We start from the raw sequence: 14,937 nt of genomic DNA on the forward strand, positions 1-14,937 counted from the left end.
ATTCGCAAGAGACACAGGTGGCCCTTTCACAGGTGGCCCTTTCGAGCCTCTAGAGCGTCGTAGCGAGTTGCAAGATATATGAAAACGTTAGGTCTCAACGAGATGAAAAGTGAGAATTAATTGCACATTAAGTAAAATTGACGGTAACGGGGTAATTAGCACCAATATAGTCGAAAAATAACCACAGTACACTATACTCCTGTAAAGGGTACACCGCCGTAGATATAGACACGCTGAGACTAAGCCGCCGTACGAACACTTTTGGAAAAGGAAGCGAGTTTTCTTGAACTAAGCAAGACCGCGTGAAACAATGGTATCTAAAAAGTGGCCTCGCCGTTACCCACAAGAATCCAGAATTAGTCGCAGAGTAGGTAAAATGAACTGTGCAGCTGTAATTCGCGCCCATATTTGAAAATTAAGCGCATTGCACCATAGAATTCACTATCTCCGGGATCGGCCCATCTGGCCTCCTGGAAAAAAAAAGGGAAAAAAAAGGGGGGGGGGAGTCAAACAAGTGTCAAACAAGAAGACAAGGTCAACGTAATTACGCGCGAAATACAATACGAATAAGATATCGAACAGGTAAGTAATGAACATAAAGAAGAGACAGAATAAAGAGATGTAATCAACATCTGATCATCGAATTATTTTAACCACCATGTACGTGGACCTTGTCTTCTTTGGCGTCGACACTTGGTTTTCCTTTCCTTCTTTCTTTCTTTCTTCCTTACTTTCTCTCTCTTTCTTTCGTTCTTTCTTTCTTTTATTTATTTATTTTTTATTTATTTATTTATTTATTTATTTATTCAGTTAGTTAGTTATTTAGTTAGTTAGTTAGTTAGTTAGTTAGTTAGTTAGTTAGTTAGTTAGTTAGTTAGTTAGTTAGTTAGTTAGTTAGTTAGTTGGTAGCTCTCGCTCAATAAAATATTCGTATCTCGTGCACCGTTTAGGAAATATTTTGGGAGCTGTCATTTCCCATTTCGCCACTTTCGCGTTTTTTTCCTGTAAAGCGTGCACTGCCGCAAATATACCCGTTCCGCAGTGAAGCTACTGCAACGACGTTTTGAACAACTGACGAAGGAGTGCTTTACGACATATGTGGTATCCTCGATACATATACTTATTGCGCTTTGGTGCCAACTGAGCCTATTCGTGACCAGCTGGTTCCACGTACTGACACTAGCAAGGCCGTGACGCGCGCGGACTCTTCGTTTGTCCTCCGGCTAATGTGCTGGCCCAGCGTGTCAGCAGTGTGCATGAACTTTTCGCATACGCTTTTTTTTCCCGCGTGTGTCACACTATGGTTTAAAGGAGTCATCGCAACTGTAAAATAAACGTAACAAAATTTTAAGCGTAGTGGGGACTACGTTGATACCGTCTGGTTGTCTAGTTTCATTGTTACGCATCATAATTTTTTTGTTAATTTCTAGCCTGCGGCACTAAAATGCCTGAAATTGGTAGCGTGGCCGAAGCAACTTCCTGCGACATCACACGGCCTTCGTACGCCACGTTGCCGCTTTCTTAAAGCTGTTTCTTACACAAAGCATGAAATGTAACAACAGTTTAATGGTAGCAATCTCCATTACTTTAACAAAGCAAACTATTGCGCTCACCACTGACCTAATCTCGTAGAAGAGCTGACCTCAGTTGTAGTGTGCATCCGTGGCATTTCTCTGCGCTTCGTCGAACCATGCCGCAGCCTCACATGCGAAGCTAGAATGCGAAACGGCAGGGTACGTATTTAACCGGGCGAGCACACGGCGGAACAAAAGGTGCCCTCCGGATTCATACATCACAGCCGAAGAGATAAGCTTTACACGACAAGGGCACAGAGCGGAAACCTGAACGTTGTGCGGTACGCTGCTGACGGCGGTGGAAGATTTACTGCAACGGCGTTGTGGACCCACCGTGAAGCGACAACAATGCGACCACAGCATTCCAACCTAGCTTCCCTGTAAACGGAGGCTGGGCTCTGCCCGCGTACGCTGCGCAGCGTCGGAGTCCCCGCTAGTGGTCCTTCCGACGCATCGTCATTCGTCAACTGCTGGTTGAAAAACAAGAAGTTAAAGATGTGACGCTAGGTGACCTTGTCAGTTTGTGGCGTGCTAACATGATGTCCATTTTCTCTTTTCTTTCGTGGTGCAGAACTTTTAAACGTACTCTGTCAATTCGCCCGATTCATTCTTTGCAAGTAAGTTTCGCAGAGAGGCGGACAAGTTTTGTGGTACTAGTCACAACCATTTGTGTCGATCTACGGTAATTTTTTTCCCCTTAACAAAGGGATTGAACAAGTGCACCCACATCCATACAAAGAGCCTAATGCTTTTTGGTTTTCTTCATGTATGTGCGAGCTTATTATTGCTTTCTTACGTTTCTTACGTTTCTTAAACCGAACCAAGCTACACAAGAACTCATTTCGAACCAGTGATGTTTTTGCATATTGTTTTTTTTAGCTATTGGGGTAAAAGACTGTGGTTTAGGTAGTAGGTTAACATTTATAAAAAGAAGGTTATTTTATTTTTTAATGCCGTTTTGTCTGGTTATCGAAGTTTAGCCGTTGCAGCCTTACTGAACTATGACCACAATCTACTTTGAAACAATCGGTGAAGTTTGAAGCAGCAAAAGCTTCCGCTTCTAATAAGCTGTTATGATTTGCTCGAAATAAGCAATTTTAAAAGTATTTGTGCGGACTAACCACGAATTAAATACTTTAGCACAAGCTTGTCTTAAGTCTGGCACTGTTAATGCTTTTGAATATCCGTAGTAGCTTAATTTGTTACGAATTTAAATTACAGCGAAGCTGTCTTTGGCTATAATTCCGGGATTGCTTCGTGGCGCCTCGTAGACAGAAAACTATCGTTATCAATGGCTCACACCCTCAAATGCAATGGCTCATACCCCCATAAGGCAGAAGCTACACGCACTCAGCAAAGTGAAGCAAACAGTACATACATTCTATAGAATCACGCATACAACATACAGAATAGCATACATTTCAATAGGCATACGTTTAATAAAGAACAAGCTCAACAAAATAAGCATGCGAACCACATAGTTGATGATAAGGCACTCCTGCGCTTACATGGAATGCGAAGCACGTAGCGCTCCCGGCTTGCGTTTCCCGGTAAAGATTAATGTTGCGCAAGCTGCCACGGCGACGGCAGCTTGCAAGGTGACGTCCCTAGCCTTTTGTATATAATATAACCTGTCAACTGATTTCAGTGTTGTTGCAGCACCGCTATGGGAGGTGGTGTGCTGTCAAAATTACTACTACTGCAAATACCAATATTACTCTAAAATAGAATTACAACCATTACTCTAAAACCATAAAACATTGCATACCCCGCTCAGTAGTTGTAGTGGTGGTTTTCAAGACCTTCGCAAGACATCCACTCTCGCTTGGCCGGGATGGCGAGTCAATTTTTACTTTATTGTGAAAAAAAAAGAGAAGCCGCTCCCCCCTGGAGGCTAAAAATATCAAAACAAACTTCTCTACAAAAATGAAAAGAAAAATAGCGCCATCGTTGTGATTTCAGAAAAAAAAGTAAGTATACATTTATATATATATATATAATGTTGTAGTAATGTTGACTTGGCGCAGTTCTTGTACAGCGGCAGGACGCTATCAAGGACGGAGGCTAACTACTCCACTACAGAAAAAAGAATTTCTCGCACTGGTGTGGGCCGTCCTGAAATTTCGGCCATATTTGTATGGTCGGTGTTTCACCGTTGTCAGTGATCATCAGGCACTTTGCTGGCTGACTAATTTAAAAGATCCAGCTGGTCGGCTTGCGCGCTGGAGTCTTCGGCTCCAAGAGTTCGACTTCATGGTTGTATACAAATCGGGGAAACGACACACCGACGCCAACTGCCTCTCTCGGTCTCCTGTTGAGACTGCAGTGCACGACGATGATGACGCGGCTTTTCTAAGCGTGCTAGATACTGTCGCCGTTTCACGCCGACAACGCGAGGACGCAGAACTGGTTCCTCTTTTCGATTACTTAGAGGGAAAAACAAGTAGCGTGCCGAGCTTATTCGCCAGAGGGCTTCCTCCATTTTGCTTGCGCCACGACGTTCTCTATAAAAAGAACTTTTCGCCTAGTGGCAGCAGCTACCTACTCGTCATTCCCGCATCTCTTTGCGACGAAGTCCTACATGCCTGTCACAACGAGTCGACCGCTGGTCACTTGGGCTACACCCACACATTGGCAAGAATTAGGCTAAAGTACTATTGGCCGAGACTTGCGTCGATCGCGAAACGTTACATACAGACATGCCTGGAATACCAGCGCCGCAAAGCCCTACCCGGCAAACCAGCTGGACTGCTGCATCCTGTTCAGATACCGCAAGCGCTGTTCGAACAAATTGGCATGGACCTTTTAGGTCCGTTTCCACTGTCTACTGCCGGAAATAGATCGATAATTGTCGTCACAGGTTACCTTACTCTATACGCCGAAACAGGTGGTATCCAACGGGGAACAGCAGCCGAAGCAGCGCGATTTTTCATCGAAGCCGTTGTCCTAAGGCATGGCGCTCCCGCAGTGGTCATAACAGACAGAGGATCTGCGTTCACGGCTGCGCTTCTGGATACTGTTTTGCGACTAAGTGGTACTACTCACCGAAAGGCCGCGGCTTATCATCCCCAAACCAATAGGCTGACAGAACGTTTGAATAAAACTCTAGCAGACATGATGAGTATGTACATCGACGTCGACCACAAGAACTTGGACGATATTTTACCATATGTTACATTTGCGTATAACACGGCTCGCCAAGAGATGTGTTATACGTGTTATAACACGGCTCGCGTGACGCCTTTCAACCTCGTTTACGGCTGGTAAGTGACGACAATGTTGGACGCAATGCTGCCACACGAGTGCGGTGAGGACGAGACTGGTGCCGAGGAGTTTACGCAACGCTCAGAGAAAGCCTGGCAGCTTGCGCGTTTGCGAATCCAAGAACAACAGGAATACGATGCTCGGCACTACAATCTTCGGCGCAGACCCGTCACATAGAACGTCGGTGACCAGGTGTGGGTCTGGACTCCTTTTCGTCGGCGGGGGCTATCTGACAAGCTCCTGCGAAGATACTTAGGCCCGTACACAGTTCTGCGCCACATCAGCGATGTGAATTATGAAGTTGTCACCGGCAGTCATAACTGCTCCAAACGCCGGCGGCATCTGCCCGAGGTTATGCACCTGCTTCGTATGAAGCCATACTTTTCCTCATGACCTCAACTTCGCACCGTCTGTGTGCACAGCCTTCGGAGGTTGGTGCATCGGGACAATGCCTTTTTCCAAAGCAGGGGCAAATGCCACATCCTATATGGTCGCCGCGGGTATGTGCCAGGCGATGAAAACGACGCTGAAGTAGCGCGCGAGTAGAAAAACAGCGACGACAACGACGTCGCGTTGGCTGCTCCCATAAAGTGCTTTTACACGTCCTCTACACCGGCTTTCCAGTCTCCTACTAGGCTGTGACTATGTATATATATATATATATATATATATATATATATATAAGATTTAATTAGTTTGTTCTGTACAATGGAGGAGAATATGACAGCTGCATTTCCTTTCATAAGGCGCTGCCTACGGATAGAAAAATATATCACTGCTATAGGCCAAGCTAAAAGAGATGCGTGGGTGTGCAAAACGTGCCGAAGTAACAATAGACTAAACGGCGGCACAGAGGCTGCTCTTGAGGAAAACTGGTTCAAAGTCTTAACTGTTCGATGAGCTAAGGGAAATCAGAAAAAGTTTGAAATCTTTGCCGGTTCTCTCCTATTGCTGCAGGAAGACTTCACGGCTGTATCAAATCAGTTAGGGAACTAGAAGGACCGGTGTAGTTTCTGTCCAAGAAGACGGATTCTCTTTTGAAACAGCAGCAGAGTATTCAGGAACGTCAAATGTCTGATTGTGCTGAACTGCAAACTCTGAAAGCAACTGTGTGAACTGGTACAGCAGTAATAGAAAAGCTAGAAGAAAACAAATATGAAAGTGAGCAGTACAGCAGACGAAAGAATCTTGAGATTCACGGTCTGCCAGATAAAAGTAACGAAACCTTAACACAAGCTGTCATGCAAATGGCAGCAAAACTGGAGCTGTCTGGGTTTTCATCTGACGACGTTTCGGCCGTACATAGCTTAAAAGTCAAAATCGGTGGTACACCTCTGGGCCTGGTGCGCTTTACATCTGTAATTTGGGAGAAAAAATGGTCTGAAGCACGGGGAATGCTGAAGCAACTACGTGAATGTGTATCATTTCCAAAGATCCACTTCAGTGATAACTTGACCAAAGTTCACCGTGAGCTCTTCTGGAAAGCCTGAACGAAGGCAAAGGAGGAGGGTTGTCGGTTTTTTTGGACGAAAGGAGGCAAGATAATCGTGAAAAAGAATGAAACAGCGTCTCTTGTCATAATAATAATAATAATAATAATAATAATAATAATAATAATAATAATAATAATAATAATAATAATAATCAGCCTGGTTACGCCCACTGCAGGGCAAAGGCCTCTCCCATACTTCTCCAACAGCCCCGGTCATGTACTAATTGTGGCCATGTAGTCCCTGAAAACTTCTTAATCTCATCCGCCCACCTAACTTTCTGCCGCCCCCTGTTACGCTTCCCTTCCCTTGGAATCCAGTCCGTAACTTTTAATGACCATCGGTTATCTTCCCTCCTAATTACATGTCCTGCCCATGCCCATTTCTTTTTCTTGATTTCAACTAAGATGTCATTAACTCGAGTTAGCTCCCTCACCCAATCTGCTCTTTTCTTATCCCTTAACGTTGCACCCATCATTCTTCTTTCCATAGCTCGTTGCGTCGTCCTCAATTTAAGTAGAACCCTTTTCGTAAACCTCCAGGTTTCTGCCCCGTAGGTGAGTACTGGTAAGACACAGCTAATATACACTTTTCTCTTAAGGGATAATGGCAACCTGCTGTTCATGATCTGAGAATGCCTGCCAAACGCACCCCAGCCCATTTTTATTCTTCTGATTATTTCCGTCTCATGATCCGGATCCGCCGTCACTACCTGCCCTAAGTAGATGTATTCCCTTACCAGTTCCAGTGCCTCGCTACCTATTGTAAATTGCTGTACTCTTCCGAGACTGTTAAACATTACTTTAGTTTACTGCAGATTAATTTTTAGACCCACTCTTCTGCTTTGCCTCTCCAGGTCAGTGAGCATGCATTGCAATTGGTCCCCTGAGTTACTAAGCAAGGCAATATCATCAGCGAATCGCAAGTTACTAAGGTATTCTCCATTAACTTCTATCCCCAATTCTTCTTAATCGGTCTCTGAATACCTCCTGTAAACACGCTGTGAATAGCATGGGAGAGATCGTATCTCCCTGCCACACGCCTTTCTTTATTGGGATTTTGTTGCTTTCTTTATGGAGGACTACGGTGGCTGTGGAGCCGCTATAGATATCTTTCAGTATTTTTACATACGGCTCGTCTACACCCTGATTCCCTAATGCCTCCATGACTGCTGAGGTTTCGACAGAATCAAAGGCTTTCTCGTAATCAATGAAAGCTATATATAAGGGTTGGTTATATTCCGCACATTTCTCTATCACCTGATTGATAGTGTGAATATGGTCTATTGTTGAGTAGCCTTTACGGAATCCTGCCTGGTCCTTTGTTTGACAGAAGTCGAAGGTGTTCCTGATTCTATTTGCGATTACCTTAGTAAATAGTTTGTAGGCAACTGACAGTAAGCTGATCGGTCTATAATTTTTCAAGTCTTTGGTGTCCCCTTTCTTATGGATTAGGATTATGTTAGCGTTCTTCCAAGATTCCGGTACGCTCGAGGTCATGAGGCATTGCGTATACAGGGTGGCCAGTTTCTCTAGAACAATCTGCCTACCATCCTTCAACAAATCTGCTGTTACCTGATCCTCCCCAGCTGCCTTCCTCCTTTGCATATCTCCCAAGGCTTTCTTTACTTCTTCCGGCGTTACCTGTGGGATTTCGAATTCCTCTAGACCATTCTCTCTTCCATTATCGTCGTGGGTGCCACTGGTACTGTATAAATCTCTATAGAACTCCTCAGCCACTTGAACTATCTCATCCATATTAGCAGTGATATTGCCGGCTTTGTCTCTTGACACATACATCTTATTCTTGCCAATTCCTAGTTTCTTCTTCACTGCTTTTAGGCTTCTTCCGTTCCTGAGAGCATGTTCAATTCTATCCATATTATACTTCTTTATGTCAGCTGTCTTACGCTTGTTGATTAACTTGGAAAGTTCTGCCAGATCTATTCTAGCTGTAGGGTTAGAGGCTTTCATACCTTGGTGTTTCTTGATCAGATCTTTCGTCTCCTGCGATAGCTTACTGGTATCCTGACTAACGGAGTTGCCACCGACTTCTATTGCGCTTCTTGTTTGAATCGCTAAACAAGCAGACCTGGAAAACATTGCTTAGCCGGCATGCCTTTTTCTTTCAGCGAACTACCGGACTTCAGTTCATTAAAAACAGAATTTTGATGCAATTCTGATCAGAATTTCACCGTTGTGAGCGTTAATATTCGAAGTCTGCGTAAATACAGGGATGAATTTAAACTTCTGGCTGAGCCGGCAGCTGGCTTTGTAGACGATTTTGTGATAACTGAAATCAATTTTTCCCAGGTTTTCCTTGTTAGGTTTACCTTGCAGGGCTTTTATGCATATTTTGTTACATGAAGTTGGCGTCGGGGTGGAGGTATTGCTCTTTTTATTAACAACAACTGTGCAGTGTCTTCTGCTGATGCAGCTTTTGTACATGCTGAATCTCCGATGGTCAAACTTTGTCAGAGGTCATTTTCTGTGCATATCTTATAGATTTATCGACCACGCTCATGTATCCTTTCACGGTTTGTTGTGGAGCTTGATGAAGCTGCAGTGGAGCTCACTGGACCAGTTTTGTTTGATCAGAGACCTTAATATCAACATTTTATGTCCTGAAAAAATGTCGGTTTGCGATTGTCTATCTACGTTGTCCGCTTATGGTCTGGAATGTGCAATTGGAGCTCCTACTAGAGCATAAATAGATACTAATAGCCTAGTGCAATCCTGTTTATATCACAAAGCGGTCGGAGCTCCCAACTGTTCATTTAGGTCATGGACTATTTGACAAATGTTGGCTGACCACTAATTGCTCTCCTTGAGTACGTGCCAACCACAGTCAGGCTATCAATGTACGCGGATGACATCTGCATATGGACATCTGCAGTAACACGCCTACAGTTGCGAGCGAGAATTCAGAGAGCCGCCACATAAACTGTTATCTACCTCCGTAATCGAGGCCTGGAAATTTCCTCCGAGAAATGCGCACTAGTGCCATTTACGCGCAAACCCATGGCAAACTACACTGTAATGATAAATGGCCAAATAATAAGACGGGTCCGATCGTACAAGTTTCTAGGTGTCATAATCGACAGGGACTTGTCATGGAGCCCACACATATCATACGTGAAAAAACGTTTGACAGGCATCTGCCACCTGTTCAAGTTTTTCGCTGGCAAGACCTGGGGAATGTCGCCTAGTGCCATGTTACAACTGTACAGGGTGCTTTTTCTAGGATTTCTGCGATACAGCTTGCCAGCAATAAACAACACAGGCACAACGAATCTACGCACAATACAAAGTCTTCAGGGTCAAGTGCTCCGGATCTGTCTAGGCCTGCCTCAGAGTGCTTCAACAGTGGCTACGATAGCGATCGCTAGAGACCACCTTGTCAAGGCCCACATTGAAATTGAAGTACTCAGAACCCTTATAAGGCATCTGGCCAGGACGCCTCGTCACCACTTGGCCTCCCTAACAGCGGACAGACCACACACACCTTTCAGCCAAACGATAACCGCATATGATGAATCATTGCCAGCTTGTTTCACTCCGGCTGCGAGACCTTCGATTCCTCCATGGTGCCTCGCTCAGCCAAAAATCGACCTCACAATACCTGGTATCTCGAAAAAAGCTGATCTATCATGGCCAGCCCTTAGACAGCTCACGCTACTATATTTGTACGAGAACTACTGTGACTCTACGCATATTTACACTGATGGATCTGTCCTTCCAAGCAGCTCCACGGCGGCAATCGTCATACCAGCGAAAGCTACAACAATCAAATTTAAGACGACCCACGCGACAACATCGACGGCAGCAGAGCTCGCAGCGCTCTTCCCTTCATTACATTGGTGATGAACCACCACACAAGTGGACAATATTCTGCGATTCGAAGGCGGCACTGCAGTCTCTACTGTCACCTTTACGACGCGGACCGCACGAACAAATAATATTCCATATTATAGAGACGTTACAACATATAAGTGATGTAGGCCATGAAATAACCTTTCAGTGGCTTCCAAGTCACTGCGGGATTATCGACAATGAACGGGCGGATCACGCTGCGTGCTCAGCCCATACTGAGGAGCGCGACGTCCAAATTCCTCTTTCTAGAACTGACGCAGCACGGAAGCTCCGCCTACTTGCTCGGCAGTGCACCGCGTCGCAATGGAATGAGCCACATTTAAGAAATACGCGACTGTACTCACTTGATCCAACATTAAGTCTTCGAGCGCCATCACAGCTTCGCCGTAGAGACGCCACGCTTCTATATCGACTTTGGTTGGGCGTTGCCTTTACTAAAGCCTATGCCTTCCGCATAGGGATGACCGACACACCAACCTGTGACCACTGCGGCCATGAAGAATCAATTGGCCATATTTTGTGCGCCTTCCCGCAGTACAGTCCACAGAGGGCATGCCTTAGCCACGAACTTGACCAACTGGACGACCAACCGCTATCCGAAAAAAGAATTCTGCAACATCGAAAGGACCTACCTTCACAGAAGAAGGCTGTGCAAGCGCTTTTGCGCTTCTTGCGATCTACCAGCCTGTGTGAACGACTTTAACTGGAACGCCTTTTGTGTGTGTGTCTCCATGTGTGCGCGTTCCTTTTCTTTAATTTTTTCTTATTTTTATTTTTTTTCGTTTTCCTCTCTGTCATCTTTCTAACCCCTATCCACCATCCCCAGTGTAGGGTAGCAAACCGGAGACTCATATCTGGTTAACCTCCCTGCCTTTCCTCTTCATTCTCTCTCTCTCTCTCTCTTTGGCTGACCACTACTTAGTAGCATGCCGTCTTGTATTACCAGGCGCGTCTGGAACGCCGTCGGTAGAAATTGCATCTGGGCAGCGCAAATGCCTTGTCTCTATATTTAATCAATCCAAGCTTGGTAAGGTTACCGTTTCGTTTGACTGGGCATCCTTAACCAAAGAAGATTCGTCGGGCAAAGTGTATGAAAGATTCTGTACGCAACTGAAAAAATTTGAATTACATTGCACACGGCTGATAGCTAAGCCGATAAGAAAGGGCCACTGCTGGATGAACATGGAAACTCTTGCTTTTATTTCTTGTGGAGATACCTTGTGGAAACGCTGCGAAAGAAATCCGAGAAACCATATACTGCGATTAGAATAAAAGTCGGCAAGAAATAGAGTTGTTGCTCTTCTGCGTGGCGCCTAACGCCGTTACTGTTCATAAATTCCAACAATCTTCAAATAATATAAGCAATGCTTGGTCTTTGGTAAATCGTCTTCGAGAAGTGAGTTCCAGTAAACAGTTTGTTTTCGGTTCTTTTCAGCAACCTTCCACAGCAGTGGCTGATGCTTTCAACAGACAATTTGTCAGAGCGTCCCAAAGAGCTGTCTCTCTATCCACAAACACTCGGTCGTTAGGGCAATCCGTATCTGCGTGAGTTCTTCTTCCGAGAATTTTAAAGGGTGATCTGGAAGAAATTGTTTGCTGTTTCCGTCCTAACAAGCCCACTGGATAGGATGGAGTATCTTTACACACCGTCAGTAGAAATTTCAATGCGCTGTCAGATATTATCTTGCACATACTGAATGTTTTTTTGGAAGGTGACGAAATTCCAGAATGCCTAAAAACTGCAGTTGTTTTACCACTACAGAAGTCTGGGAAGAAAGATAGTATTGAAAACTATCGACTAATTTCTATATTGCCGGTTCTTTCTCAGGTCTTAGAAAAAGTTCTCTTCCACACTATGTCTTCTTTTCTTAACAAATTTTCTATCCTGACTGATCGACAGTTTGGCTTTGTTTTAGGGCGTGGTACTGTGGCACTGCTTGAGGAATTTTGTGTTGAACTGTTCTCGGCATTCGATCAGAATATTTTCACGTGTGCGCTGTTCTTAGATGTAGCGAAAGCGTTTGACAACCTCAATGATCAATTCTTGTTAAGTAAGCTGTATTTTTGGGGATTTCGTGGGCCATTTTACAACACTCACGAAAATTACTTGAGCAACAGATTTCTAGTGGTTGCTACCGATGGTAAGGCCTTTTTAGTTCTAAGCTGTGGCTGAAAGCTGGATTTCCTCAGGGGTCCATTTTATCGTCATTGTTGTTTAACATCTTAGTTAACGAATTCACTTTGGTGATTTCCAAATGTTCTGTGTTCCACTATGCTGACGACACTGTGTTACTGTCAAAACTTCTTTCTTACAAAATGTCCGTGAAAATGCTGCTTATGTGTACAATGCAATGCTTTGGTTCACTAACAATGGACTTGTTGTCAATGCCCAAAAACACAACTTGTTTGTTGTCGCTCTGCACTCAAGACTACTGTAACTAACATGCCTCTCTACTTACATGAGTCGAACTGTGTTTCTTGTAAATGCGCACCTATTCCATACGTGGATTGCTTGAAATATCTTGGAATATCTTTAGATAGTAACTTATCGTGGCAACATCACTTATCACTTATTTGTTCTAAACTGAGGTCAGTGGCTTGGTTGTTGTGTAATATCAAATGTTTTGCGCCCTTGCCTGTAAAAAAAGATTATTGCACATGCACTGGGTTATAGTGTGTTGAGATACAGCTTTAGTCTTCGGCTTCTGTTCGAATAGTTGGAGATGCAGGGTAGACAGGATTATTGAAAATATTCTTAAAAATGTCGCCTACAATTTCCCAATAGTAACGGCTGCAAATATCTTCTGTGAACCTGGTCTACCAAATTTTCAATCTTTGCTTATCAAACAGTTGTCGTCAAACATTTTTGGAATTCCGCATTCAAACAAAAAAGTGACACCACAATAGAACTTAGAAAACACGTCCGTTATGTAGTTCCTCGATGAGCCACAGGGGTATGGTGCAGCCAGACGCTGTGCATATGTGCCGGACATTTCAAACAAGTTACCAGTTGAAATATTTAACGCGACATCGGAAAGCACGCTGAAAAAATTATTAAAGGAGATATGGGGAAATTAACCTCCAGAACATTTTTCCATCATAATATTTACTTCTTCAATTTCCTTTCTTTTAAGTAGAATAACCAAATGTTATCTTTCTCTTTTCCATTTTTTGTCCTTCATTTTTCTTTTTGTTCTACATGTCTCATCAATTGATGTATTTTTTTCACCATCATTATCATATTCATAGGCACGGTCCTACAAGCCAACTGAGTTAGTGTTATTTTTTTTTTTGGCAAGTGCAAGTGCTTTATTTTTTGTCACATAATCATGGCTATACAGATATCTGGACCGATAGCCAGAGAAGGCTAGTTCCCGGTCCAATGTCAACTAATAAAAGGCAGGTCAGGCGCAGATTTAACAGCAGAGTATTTCGGAACACGTCATGAGTTATACAATCAAGAAATATTCTGAAAATACTCCTACATAATCAATTCAAGTAAGTTAGAGATTCTGGTTATCAAGAAAAAAGAATTTGCAACACTGCTTGAAATTACATGCGGTTTTAACTTCTAGGGCTAAAATATTCCAGATTTCTGTGCCACTGAAAGATTATAACACTTTGGTAAGTTGAGGTTACCTTTTAAAGCATGTCTAGTACTGCGAGTTGGAAAAGAAAAGGCGTTTCGAGGAATAGGAAAGTTAGTGCATAAAACATTATTAAATGAAATTGAGATCTTGTGATTACACAGTGCATTAACGGGTAACACCTGTTTTATTTGGAAAATATCATTAAATGTATCGCTAGTACAATTTGAAGCGCTAATTATTTTCAGGGTTATTTTCTGTAGTTCTTGTAAAAGTTGTAAGTATGTCATGTAAGTCACGCCCCATGATTCTAAACAATAACTAATATGGTTATGGCAAAACGCATGGTAAAGGGATTTGAGTACTTCACGAGAGAAATATTGTTTTGCTTTAATTAGGGAGTAACAACCGTATGCGACATTCTTGCATACATTATGAAAATGTGCTTCCCGACGTATATGCTGGTCAAATACGACGCCCAGATATTTAAACGAATCTACTTCTTAGATGGGGCTTTTATTTAATGCAATATTTATTTGACTGGCGTCAACATTGTTTCTCCTCGATCGAAAAACTACATATTTTGTCTTATTGCTATTTAAAGTTCTTTTTTTTTCTAAGAACCATGAAGAAATTCTTGATGACTCAGACGTCACATACGTTTGCAGTGCAGAAAGTGTGTCTCCTGTGAATAAGAAAGCTGTGTCATCTGCATACATTAGAACGTTTGAGTTCTGAAGAGCATTAGGGAGGTCATTAATGTACAACGAGAATAACACAGGACCGAGCACTGAACCTTGTGGGACTCCGCTGGTGACTGTGCTGTATGTACAATAATAATCGCCCATTACTACCATTTGTTTCAGTGAGGATAAATAGCTCGAAAAAAATTAGGGAGACCTTTGTGACGCGATAACTTTCAAGTTTTTGCAATAGTATAGAGTGAGAAACGGTATCAAATGCCTTCTTTATATGCAATAAAATTCCTATAATTAATTTATTATGGTGAAATGCAGAATTTATTAATTGCGAAAGTGTTAGGACTGCAGTTGATGTCGATTTGGAGGGAACAAAACCATGCTGCTGCGAACAAACTACATTGTTTTCATTTAGAAATCGCTTCAATCTCTCGGAAATTGGTTTTTCAAGA

The 14,937-nt window shown here is 43.2% G+C and overlaps 1 protein-coding gene across 1 annotated transcript in view; it reads left to right on the forward strand.

Annotated features, from left to right (window-relative positions):
* The window catches only part of LOC126520761 (lachesin-like), a 140,678-nt gene that overhangs the window by 88,469 nt on the left and 37,272 nt on the right, over positions 1-14,937 (forward strand). The window lies entirely within an intron of this gene.

This window comes from Dermacentor andersoni, chromosome 3, assembly GCF_023375885.2.
Source record: "Dermacentor andersoni chromosome 3, qqDerAnde1_hic_scaffold, whole genome shotgun sequence".
Classification (NCBI taxonomy): Eukaryota; Metazoa; Arthropoda; class Arachnida; order Ixodida; family Ixodidae; genus Dermacentor; species Dermacentor andersoni.